General features: G+C 42.4%; 1 pseudogene; it reads right to left on the bottom strand.

Annotated features, from left to right (window-relative positions):
* Positions 1–12,839: 12,839 nt before the first annotated feature.
* Positions 12,840–12,958, bottom strand: LOC145414088 (5S ribosomal RNA; annotated as a pseudogene).
* Between the last annotated feature and the right edge of the window lie 752 nt (positions 12,959–13,710).

Genomic DNA, 13,710 nt, shown 5'->3' with positions numbered 1-13,710 from the left:
GGAGGGGGAGATCCGTTTTGTGTACTGGTGTATGTATGTGTAGGCAAGTGTGTGTGTGGGGAGAGAGAGAGAGAGAGAGAGAGAGAGAGAGTGGGGGGGGGGCGGAGCCTGGCTACAACGTGTGTGGCTGGCCTCATGATGAGAAGCACCAATTCGTGGAAGTTTCCCAAGGATGGCTCACTCAGATAACTGTTGAGAAACGCCGACCTAAATCTTCGTTCAGTTGTGCAAGCTTCATCTTTATCAATGAATACAATTTTTCATAACACTATATGAAGCTCGGTGTCTACTGCTGTTACCGGAAAATTAAACTTCTACAAGACGTTTTGCTCTCTATTTAAAGGAAGGTAATACAAACACCAATTAATGTAAGTAATCGGTCAGATTTTCCCACGCCATGGACCTAAAATTATGAAATGATTATTTTTCTGCTTCGCCCTCAATAGACCTAGCTGAGAAAGGCCTCAGTCTCGACCTCGAGGTCTTTTGAATAAGGTTAGCCTCTGTCTCGTCCTCCATCTCGTGGTTTTCTGAAAGCCTCAACCTCGGCCTCGATGCCTAAGGCAAGGCCTCAGTTCCACGTCTAGTGAACAGGAACAAGAGGGAACCTTCCTGACTTTCCACCTACAAATTTAGCCAACTTACTTTTCGCAGTTTGCTCATATTGTCAGCTTTTCTTCACTCCTCTGAGTAACTTTACGTTACATGACGCCCCTCCACAAAGTAACACGAACACGCGGCCATCACCACACACAGAATATATCAGCAACATTCCTCCTCCTCCACATAGCACCACACTTCACATACACATTCCTATAGACGTAGCCATCACAACCATCCAAATACTCCAACCAAATAGCATCATTCATATACCTTCACCAAATTATGCCTTTCACATACTCTCCTTTCACAGAGAGACATGAATATGCCTAGTCAGACTGACGCGGTCACCTTTTATTCCCTGCTACAGTAGCAACACAAAATGCACCACACAAATAATCCAGCATGCCCGCACGGCATGGCAGCCCCCTACACCACAACACACTTATTCACCTTATGTACAACGCTATAACAACACAGACAATCCGTCTACATATACTCAACAAAAAAAACCGGGAGCGATCGGTTGAAGCGGCTGATTTCCGACAGTCTACTGGGTTCACGACCAGATAAGCCTAGGTTGCAACGACAACAGCTACAGTGACACCCCGCTTCTTTAAAGAGCCTACATAACTATCACATTTCTTGACTCGACCTTGTTTTTCTTCGACTTGCCTCAATTTTCTACCTATCCGTCACTCCTGACGTGATCATAAACTATCTTTGTCATGAATGCCTTTATAATGGTATTTGTTATAAAATTAATTCTTTCCTTTGGATTAAGAGTTTTCCTTAAAAAAAAAAAAATACTTATTCATCACCCACAAATGATGTTCTGTTTTTCATAAGTGCCCCATTAAATACACCAGCCAGACTTTCATAATAATCGAGTATGTAAGGGTATAAGGTGAGGTGGTGGATTATTACGCACTTAGCTGTTTTATGGGTAAAAAAAAATTAAAAAAAAAAAATTTCATATGAAATAACTGATCTTTAAACCTAACCTAACTATATATCATATACAGGTAGGGGATGGGAATGTTTTGTCTCGTTCTGCGTCGGTGTGCAGCCAATTTCCCCCACTAAGTGGTCATCTGGGAGACGTCTGCGGTGGCTGTGAACAGGTTCCAGTCTAGAGATACTGAATGTGTAGGTCCGGCGACGCTGGCTCGACTTCAGTCTTTACGCCTCCACCAGCAACTGGCTGGGAAGCACTATTCTTGTACTTTTTTTACCCGCATGGGCTGGAAGATGAAAGCTAACCAGATGAGGCAATTGTAGAACCAGAGATGTGTAGTACCATCAGGGCTCCAGACTCATGACGGTGCACTAATAAATCCAGTTGTAGCGGAGGAGAGATGTCTTGAACCACTCGAAGGGTTCTTCTCACAGGTTTGTCCAGTTTATTAATGTGTCTGGTGGCTCTGGACATGAGGCCAGTGCTGCATACTCATGGTGAAAGACTCATGACCCACGTACAGGGTCATGAGTCCCTGCTGGTCAAGGCAGTTAGCCAAGCAGTGGAGAGATGACTCTGTGTGAGGATGTCTGACAGATCCTGCTGATGCACTTCTCGTGGCTTTTGTCGATATCAACATGCAGATCTGATATATAGTACTATAGCCTAGCTATTCATAATTATTTTGCTCTTTACAGCAGCTGTAACAACAGGGGAGTCATATTACAATTGCTTGTGTCTTGTCAGGAGCAAAGTCAGTTGGTTCATATCCTCTGATGGTTTCCAGTGCGTTGTTGATGTGTTCAGCCACTTGCAGGGTGCTCTAGGTTGTATGATTGTGCAACCATCAGCATACGCCAATAGTTTCGGGTGTTGTTGAAGGAAGTTGTTAGTGAAAATCTTCCAATGAACTGGTCCAAGAACTGATCCTTGGGGCACACGCGCAATGATTGGGTTTTGCTGTGAAGTCCGAGCAGAAATCACCACACTGACTGTACTGCACACTAGGAAGTCTTCGATGAGCTGCAGATCACCTCAAATGCCTCTTGCATGAATTTCGGCAACAATCTTTAGGAGGTGGCTCAATCGGTGGAGAGGTGGCCTGCTGTCCTACTGGACCCAGGTTCAATCCCCACTGGGGCTGGGAATGGTTTAAGGATTTGAATATCATAAATTCAGACTTTACTGATCTACCAGAAGACCCGCCGACGTGCAGGAAAAATACCCCCGCTAATACCAATACATCAGTCCTGTATGAGACAGCCCTAGCATGTATTCAATATGGACGGTGGGTGTTAGCGCCGAAGTGGTGACATGTAGAGGTGTCTGGCATGTAAGAGGACTACTGGGCCAAGGGAGCAGGCTGCGAAGCCTATGCCCAGAGTCGGAAAAAAAAAAAAAAAAGTTACCTCTGTTGCGTCAAGGGCGATCACCAAGGTATCGAGGCCGACATCTACATCTACGTTTTTTTTTTTTTTTTTTTTTATGCGAGGAAGAAGGAACCAAAGGCCATGAGCCCGCAGTAACAGTTCCCTCCAAGAGAAAAACAAAATACAATAGAGAGCCAAATTCAAGATCCGATCATTTTGAGATGCCTGGACACACTACGTTTGAAAGACTGGAGATCATAGGCAGAAGGAAATACAGACAGAGGGAGACAGTTCCAGAGCTGACCTGTTGCATAAATGAAAGACTGGGAGTAACGGTTAACTCTTGCATTAGAGAGTTGGACAGAAAAGGGATGAGAGTTTGCTGCCAGACGGGTGCTACGCGCCCGTCGTAAAGGTGGAGGAATGCAAGCAGACAGTTCAGAGAAGCAGTGACCATTAAAGTAGCGATAGAAAAGAGATAAAGATGCAACCCGGTGGGTCCTTGTTGCGGAGGTCAGAACTAGAGTGAGAGGGTCTGAATCCAAAAGGTTTGCTCGAATATACTTTGTGTTGATCAAGCTACTGAGAGATTTCATCAGCAATAACTTTTTAAAGAAGTTTGCTGAAGCCTGAAAATGTATTCCTATTGGTTGTGTCAGGCTGACAACCATTTAATGCAAGAAATACTTTATATCCTCTATATCTTTATTTTTATCTATTTATCTGTATATAGGTAGATAGATAGATAGATAGATATAAACAGATATAGAAAGATAGATAGATGAATATATACGTATACGTTTCTATCTAGCTATGCAACAGGAGCTGGGATGGAAGGACCAAAAGGCACACTAACAAGAGGGGATGGGCATTGATACGATTGCACACATGTCATGTGATACATGCCCTGAGGCCCAGCACTACTCCCCCTTAATTTCCTGTTGTTGGTTAAAATTTTCTCCTGACAGTTTCCTATTAGAAGGAAATTGAACAATCCAAGTCTCCCCCCAAACGCAATAACATTGAGATGGCTTTTCTTTGCCACCTCTTTTTTTTTTTAAATGCTAACATACCTTAACCCTTGTGTCGACAGAATTAATAGGGACTTAACGTAAGCTTACGTTGTAATGATTTTTGATGCAGAACATTTTCTCAGGAGATGCTTAGCAGGAATTTCTCTTTTTGTCTGAACGTGCCCTTTGCACGTGCCACTGCCCTGTAAAAAAGGGGGAATAGTGCTGGGCCTGAGGGATATTATATATACCACATGACATGTGTGCAATGGTAACAGTGCCCTTACATTCTTGTTTCCTGGCTTTTTGATCCTCCCATCCCTGATCCTGTTGCATTTTTTCAATTTTTTTTTTCCTTTGTTCTTCTTTCACATAATTATTTATTGACAAACATTTTTTTTAATTTTTTTCACAGTAAATAAGTATATATATATATATATATATATATATATATATATGTATATATATATACTGTATATATTCCGATCAGCGAAGTTAAGCAACGTTGGGTCTGGTTAGTACTTGGATGGGTGACCGCCTGGGAACACCAGATGCTGTTGGCATCCCTACGTGTCAAGTGGGGTTGGTGGAGGATTAGTGCCTCTCCCTGTAAAACAATTAACTCTAAGCCCTTGGCCACCCCGTTTGGGATACACGGCATCTGGCAATGAATGAATGAATATATATATATATATATATATATATATATATATATATATATATATATATATGAAGAGAGAGAGAGAGTATATATATATATTTACATATATATATATATATATATATATATATATATATATATATATATATATATATATATATATATATATATATATATATATATATATGAAGATATATATATATATATATATATATACTATATATATATATATATATACAGAGTATATATATATATATATATATATATATATATATATATATATATATATAGTCAACTACGCAATGATTTTTTTAATAGTATTCTTGATGTACACACACACACACACACACACACACACACACACTCCAAAAAGTATCTTCACACCTCCTGCCCGATATTTAGTGACACCCCGAACGAACAATTTGATAACAAGCCCCCGAGGCAATCCTCATATTGTTATCCCTGCATGTCTGTGGTGCGGCCTCACCTTTTGGAATCAACTGATATGCGCTGAAATGAGCCAGTATGATAATGCCACTGGAACGCAATATGCTACTTGGTCAGAACCTTGTGTATCGGTGTTATAACACTCTATTGTCAACATATGAGCGATGAAATCATGTATGTCATCTCACATGTTTCTCTTTTTGCAGGTGTTATGAGATCATACACCAGCTGTAACACTTCATCTCCGACAAGAAAATCAACTTTCATGGCTCGAATCAAATGAGATATACACTAAAAAACAGTCATGATCACCTTATTCCCGATGTTTCACTATCCCACTTACAGCACCAATACAAATACCGAATTTAATACCCGACTGCAAACAGAAACCTTTGCTCTATCAATTAATTCTCAGATGCATAATTCTACAGTAGTCCTATGTGGCAACTCTCCCAACATCCCGCTTACCAACCCTAACGAAGAAGCTGGAATGTTTAGTGCGTAACTTATCGGATCCCCCTGTAAAGATACTTTTTGGAGCGTGTGTACATCTGCAGCAATGAAAGGCATCACTGACGCTAAGCTGTATTGTACTTTGAGGGTAAATAATTACGGCTGCTTACTGCACTCGTATACTTGTGGCCGCCCCAACCGTCCGACCACTTAGGTCATCCCGGCAACCAGCCTTTGGAGTGGGGGGGGGGGGTAGGGAAGTCATCTTTGGGGGGCTTCTGCTTCTTCTGTACTGAAAAATGTTACTCTCCACACTCAGCATTAGGCAGCTGTGCGTTACTTGGAAACAGAACTGCACATGCGTATACTTACAGACATGACGCTTGACCTTTGTAATGGCAGCTGCGTGCTTGACGGGAAGTTTGCTTTCTTTACTAAGCTCTCATTACAAAGCGCTTAGTCACTGCAATACTCCGGCGATAGTGGGTCTTATGGTGGGTTTCTTGTAAGCTGTACGCAGGTACAGATTAAGTGGGCTAAGAAACTTTGAAGATTAACAAAAAATCGTTTTTCTTTTTTCACATTTTTAACCTGCCATATCACATTTTTAACCTGCCACTGACTTCGTTATTTACATATAAACACCTAATTAAAAGGTCATTATGAAAATCAACTCAAAATTCGCTAATCTTTCTTAGCTGTGATTTTGACTTGCTGTTTTTGCAGTTTCCTGTCCATCCCTACTAACAGCACTGCCGTGTTCTTTATTTAATTCCATCTCTACTGTACACTGGTTGCGTGAGAAGTGAACCTCAGCTCAGTACTCTCCACCCATCATTATTTGTGCCAATCACACAACGAAACAGGGAACAAATACAGAATCACGAAAACGAAGCGTTTAGCCTTAGTACGGGCGGTGGAACACTTCAAGGGCACCTACTTCCAAACCATTACGGAATATCAGTCCCTGCAATGGTCCCATTGTTCACAAGCTTCCAACGCCCATTATGACCTAAAGAAGAGAAATAATAGAAAGAATTCAATAAAAACGTTCAGAAACGTCCAGATAAATTGTACACCAACGTGGTCAACCTCTCACTTCAACCCATGGTCACAATCAGCTAAGCACCCTCATAAAAGGAAGCTGACTGGAGTGGCTACTCATGTAATCAAATAAGCAATCACACAGGATACTGCCTCGAGCTCTGTTCGAGAAGCACCTATCACTCCTGTACAGGCCGCATATCTGCCTCATGCCCCTGGGAACATGCGGCAGCTATATTGTAGATCTGTCATCACACTCATCGACATCTTCAGCCTCTGTCTCATAGTAATGACAGCTAACTTCCTTATTAAGTATATATTAAGTAAATCTGGCGATTTACTCAATTTAAAGGTGAGGAGGTTTTTTTTTTTTTTTTTTTTTTTTTTTTTTGCTGTGGGGTTTAATGAAGGTTATGCTTAAGACCTCTATTTCAAAAAGTCTTTCATAAGCTGAACAATATTCAATGGAGGTACCTGGAATACAACAAACAATATACCATCGAAATGAAGAGGTTAAGGGTCGCACCAGTCACACTGCCATCTTCCTTCTCGTCTAGTATGCTACTGTTAAACAGCTGTAGGATTCCAAGGCAGTCCACTCAGACGAAGCCAGAAAATATTGTACATTTGCGCTTTATGGAAAACTGTTGTTGACCTCCTGGGTTGCCGTACAAGAAATTCATCCCCATCCTGACCCCACTGAAAGACCCCACGGTGAAAGACAATGGAAAATTACCATAAGTGGCCAGACAAAGTTCATGCAATGAAGGCATCGCCCCACCAAACTATGGGAATCTCACCACATGAACTGATACTGGTGAGACAGCCACCATCATATCATGTGTCACTCACTCCACCGCACCACCAAACCCAATGACCCACGTCAAGACCACTGCTTTGCTCACCTGTGAAACAAACAGGCATTGGCACAACGAATGTATAGCCAACATAAGGGAATGCCAAGATAAAACAGTCTGTCCAAAGTGGATCAAACTACATCTGTGGTAAGCATTACTTTTGCTGCAAAGACAAGCTACAACATTCTTACAAAGACCATTTCCTCATCGTGGCATTGTCTGATTAATTCCAGGTCATAATCACCATCAACTGGCAGCAACGTATATAACGCCATTGCTGTATGTTACCTTATTTGCCAGAATCTGTAAACATGGTTATAAACTTCCCATCATCCCCCCATGACCATTCATGTCCAATTCTTAGCCCTGATAGGCCTACCTGGTACAGTAGCTGGCTCATTTTGGCAGATGTGGCAAGAATATTTTTGTTTACATCAAAGGTTCTACAAGAAAGCTAGGACAGCACAAAAATAATTATCTCACCAACTGGAACCCTAACGTAAGCAATCGCACGTAAGTACGCCGCACAAACAAGCAGTAGGAGACATTAGATGGCGCTGTCATCAGATGTATCGTCTGCTTAGACGACAAACTTGAATAATACAGTGTTGAAGTGTACTGCGAACTGGAAAAGGAAAAATACTATTTGATCGTGTAATACCTTAAGTAAACGTTTATAGTTCCTAAACTGTAACAGTTATCTGTAGGGTTTACATTTTTTAGTTACTATATTATTTACAAAGGATTTGTATATTTATGTATGTAATTAAAGCCCATATGTGAGGTAGAGGTGAACACCGAAATGGTTGTGTTACCAATGGGCAAAGGGGAGTGTCGTATGCTGCATGGGTAACACATCCGTCCTTCCTATGGTTTCCTGTAGTTTCCTAGAGAAGGAAGGGTATATACATAACATACGAGTGTATATACACTGTGCATAGCATCTTCTTTACGAGGGACTGTGCATGCTCTCTTATACGTGGGATAATCGATTAACATTAGAATAAGGATGTTGGCCAGATGTCAATAAATGACGATGGACATATTCTTATTTGTTAAACGTATAGTAGGTATGTTTTCTTTGCCGAGCTCTTGGAACATTTTACACATGCAACAATTTGCATACGCCTTATTGTGTTTGATGATTAGCAAATCGGCTGCAAAGAATAAAGATCAATTATTTTTAGGCCTCTGGCCACCTATAGTGGAGGAGAATTTAAGTGACTGGTCTGTCCATCAGTGTGTGTGTGGACGCGTGCGTGGTTGCGTGCGTTTGTGTGTCAGTATTACTTTTCTGTGGCTCGATACCTCCTGAACCCATCGACGGATTTTCACTAAGCTTTTGCCAGTGATGTAGTATGAGGATATGATGAACTGATAAGGTCAGCTAGGTCAAGGGATCAAAGGTCAATGCCATATGGGGTCGACTTAGTTTCTCATTGTGGGCACAATATCTCCTGAACCTCCCAAAGTATTTCAACCATACGTTTGTTAGTGATACAGGATGAAGGGACGTTGAAATGATCAGGTCAGCAGGGTCAATGGGTCAAAGGTCAAGGTCATTTGGATGTGGGCGATACATTTATTGATCCCTCGGTGGATTTTGAACAAAATTTTGTCAGTGATACAATATGAAGGGACGATGAGCTGATTGGGTAAGCAAGATGAAGGTCATATAGGTATGGGTGCGATATCTCCTGAACAGCTTGACGAATTTTGGCTAAACTTTTGTCAGTGATACAGTATGAAGGGACAGTGACCTGCTTAGGTCAGCAAGGTTAAGGGATCAAAGGTCAAGGTCATATAGGCCGACTTATTTAATCTTTAATCTCATTTCAACCCAGAATGAACCTTGTCATGGAGGTTGTATGGCGAGTCCCTGTGCAAGGCTATGCGGATGCATACCGAGAGACGCTTTCTGTGACAGCTCGGGGCCCTAGTTCTCAGTGTTTCATTGTCATTTGTTACAAGCAAAGGCTTTAATCGCAAAATAATGGTTCTAAAAGATTTTGAAGCTTTTATTAAGTAATGAACTCTTTGAAATACCATTAAGTAAAATGCTACTGCGCCTTAGGTCAGAAACAGTTGTATCGTAAATAAAATAAAATATAATTTGAATAAAACGAGATAAAATAATTATTGCAATGTATAGCGGCAATAATCCATCAGTTAAAATTCACGAATTGCGTGGAACCTTTCAGTAAGAAAACGGAAAAAGGTCCAATAACATTAGTACTTAGTCCAAGACAGATCAGATCTCTCAAATGTAAATAAAGTCTCTTATCTATTAGGGCAGGTGAAAGGCACATCCTATAAATTGATTGGAGGATTGCCTGTTGATGATAAGTAAGAGGGGACTTTGACTATCCTTGGAGATAATTTTGAGGACAAGGAGCACACAATTCCCAAATTAATTAAGAATTTTATTGAGCTGCCCACTCCCAAGCATTTCTTTTTTTTTTTTTTTTGCCTGTGAAACAGTGTTATCATATATAGCAAAATTTATACTTTTAGCATTATATAGGCATTAATATAGAGGCTGAAATACCCACCCGACGGAGCGATCCCAGAACACCCGCCCCAAGAGGAGGACACGGGGAGGCGACGCCCATCCCAAAAGAAGGCCACGGGGAGGCTTACAGGGGCCCCGAGCCACACCTGCCCATGTAACCAACTACCTTATGCCCCTCTTCCACCCAGCCAGACCCACGGGAAGTTCATCGGCCAGGTGCATTACCCTCTGACGAGGACGCATTCACCAGACTTGAGGTGGGACTTGTTTGAATACAGTCCCAAGTAGACCCTCGGTAGCAGAGTCCACCGGACCTGCCATCACAAGAGGAAGAGATACCACCAGTCCTCTTAGTCCTACACACCCCCAGGGGAGCAGCGGCGTAGTAGAGTCCACCGGACCTACTGTAGGAGAAGAGTCCACATGACCTCCATCTTCCGCCACCCCCCTTCGGGAGCAGGGGTCTCGGACCTTCCACTGGACGACCCTCACCTGCAGTCCCAGGGAATGGAGCAGAGCCGTGGTAGAGTCCTGCCACAGAGTCCTGCCACAGAGTCCTGCCACTGGACCTGCCACAGAGGGAGAGACCACCAGTTGTCCCTCAGCTGCAACTTTTCCCTGGTAGCAGGAGAGCGGTAGAGTCCACCAGACCTGCCGCGGGAGCCAGAAAGTCTGCCGGACTTCCTCCTCCTGTTGTCCCCGGGACGAGTGGTGCCCCGACAGAGTCCACTGGACCTGTCGGGCCGAGGGAGAGTCCACCGGACCTCCTGCATCTGCTATTCGGGGAGGGAGCCTGGGTAGAGTCCACCGGACCTACCAGGTGGAAAGGGAGTCCACTGGTCCTCCTTCCTCTGCCCTGGAGTGGAGTTCCAGCAGAGTCCACTGAACCTGCCTGGCTGAGGGAGAGACCATCGGTCATCCCTCCTCCACTACCCTGGAGGCTCCCTGTGAGAGCGATGTCCCTGGCTCAGCCCGCCCCTCCAGAGGCCAAGCAAGATGCCCCTCACACTCCCTCTCCACGACAAAGGGTGGAAATTGCTCCCCTACAGGATTCCTGTTGGAAAGTGTCTGGAGTGGACCTGTCGTAAGCCTTGGTGTCCTATCCCTGCAACCGAGCCCCCGACGCCCCCAGCGGCTGATGAACTCCCCGAGGGCAAGCAGCCGCAGACAACCCCTGACGGCCTGCCCCTCCCGGCTAGACCGCAGCCCCCAGACATCGAGGGGCGCCCCACAGCCAACCCCGGACCCGGACCAGCCTGGACCCTCCACCAGGACTCCCACCACAGCCAAGGGTAGGCGCCAAGCAGCGTGCCTACTAGCCCTATTTGGCCCCAGTCCCGAGGGCCACCACACTCCTAAGGCCCCCGCCAGGAATGGGCCGCCACCACGCTGCCCTCCAGCCTGTACCAGACCCCAGAGTGCGCAGCCTGAGACCAGCGCCTCTATCGAGAGCGCACCCCTGATGGCCCTCCTGCTACACCTGGCCGTCACCTGCACCTACCTGCGATCTAGACTTTGTGTGCCCCAGTGCCCCATCTATAGTGTTATAGACTCTGTGAATACTTGTGCCCTGTCTATAGTGTTACAGACTCTGTGCAATACTTGTGCCCCGTCCATAGTGTTATAAACTCTGTGTAATACTTGCTCCCCATCTATAGTGTTATAAACTATGTGTAATACTTGTGCCCCATACACAGTGTTGCGATATAAAACATACGTGTGCCCCATATATAGTGTTGTCTCTTGTACTGTATTGTGTAAGTCCACTGAATATATTTGTAAGGTAATATACTTGTAAGACTGGTTAGCCTGTGTTTGAGCCCTATCCCTTGTTTGCATGCTCTAGCCCGGTCCTGAACAAAGGAACCCAAGTCTGTGCCCGTATCTGAGTTCAAGAAGTTGAACCCAGAATACACTGCATAATAGAGGCATTGATATGTCACACGCCGAACTCGTCCACTTTACCTACTAAAAACCACTGTACTATTCTCAATCATACACACAGGTACATGCAACCACTACCTAGAATGAACTTAAATTTGAGTACACACATTAAGTTGACTTCACCCAAGTTCGAAACCAAGCAACTGATAAATCAAACAATACACCCTTGGGAAGAATGCAGTAGGATTATGCTCAACCCATATTATGTTTTAAAGCGCAGTTCCAGTCATCTTTATATATTCCTCCATCGTATTTGCTACATTACTATTGGCTATGCACAGAATGCAAGGCAGGATTGCTAACTTGGAGTCTGTGTTCAAGGGCTGTGCTTTACAAGTGAGACAATCTGAGTAACTGGTGTAAATATTGTATATATTGTATATATATTTTATATAAAATAACACAATATGGAGTTACTTTAATTATACATGTATTCATTTTCTATTATGCAGTTGTCTCAATAGACAGGTAGATAGCAAGTCTCTCACATACATCATCGACTACTGTAGACTTAACACTGTAATACTATTGTATTGTTATTACATACATATAAATAAATAGAAAGATAGATTGGTAATATATATATATATATATATATATATATATATATATATATATATATATATATATATATATATATATATATATATATATATACACTATAATTATTTATCTATTTATTTAATTATGATACATATACCATTACGTTATATGTTATTATTATGTTATTTCAATGTTACGATTTTCCTACAAGTATGTTATTATATTAAACTTTATTATAACAAATACCATGTATTTATTTTAACATGAATTGTTTGACAAGTGGATAAATAGCAAATAGCACATATATATATATATATATATCCATCCATCCATTGCCAGACGCCATGTATCCCAAACGGGGTGGTCAAGGGCTCAGAGTCAATTGTTTTACAGGGAGGGGCACTAATCCTCCACCAACCCCACTTGACACGTAGGGATGCCAACAGCATCTGGTGTTCCCAGGCGGTCACCCATCCAAGTACTAACCAGACCCAATGTTGCTTAACTTCGCTGATCGGACGGGAAGCGGTGTACTCAACGTGGCATGGCATATATATATATATATATATATATATATATATATATATATATATATATATATATATATATATATATAATATATATATATATATATATATATATATATATATTTATTTATTTATTTATTTATTTATTTATTTATTGTGATAGCAAGATAGGTCGTAGGTACGACAGTGGGCATGACCGAGCAATATATAGGCATTAATATATAGGCATTGATATGTCATAGAACAATGAGTAAAGGCTTCCACATGATGTCTTGTCAGGATCTCAGGAAAGTCGTACACATATTCTGGTTCAAGAATATCATGACACATAATGTATCCCAGACAATCTCTTTTTAGCTCAGACGATGCAAGAATTTCATGAGACGAGCAGTTAACCAACTTGAGCCAGCTATATGACGTCATGGAAACTACCCATGGAAATCTACCAGACATTACATCCCCCCGAGCTGTATAATTCTCAGATCTCGGAGGACATTGTTAGGGAGTCTGAGAGAAAGATCGGAGACAGAAGCTAGGAAGCTAGAAGATAGGGTAGTTAGGTTTATCGTCACGCTGCGATACTTTGCTCACCACATCTCGATATATCTGTGTACAGTAAACTCCGTCACCCAAGAGTGACTATACATCACCTCACTTACGATAATAAAATACACAGAGGGGGGAAGTGAGACAGAGCAGCACCTACCCAGCAACGAGTTACCCAGCGCCTCATGACTTTATCTACACAGGTTTTCCTCTATCAACCTGATTACCTAAACAC

The sequence above is a fragment of the Coenobita brevimanus genome, chromosome 12 (genome assembly GCF_032717465.1).
Source record: "Coenobita brevimanus isolate Jiangsu-jjx chromosome 12, ASM3271746v2, whole genome shotgun sequence".
Taxonomy (NCBI): Eukaryota; Metazoa; Arthropoda; class Malacostraca; order Decapoda; family Coenobitidae; genus Coenobita; species Coenobita brevimanus.
Note: the sequence above shows the minus strand (reverse complement) of the source record. Positions and strands in the feature narration are given on the sequence as shown.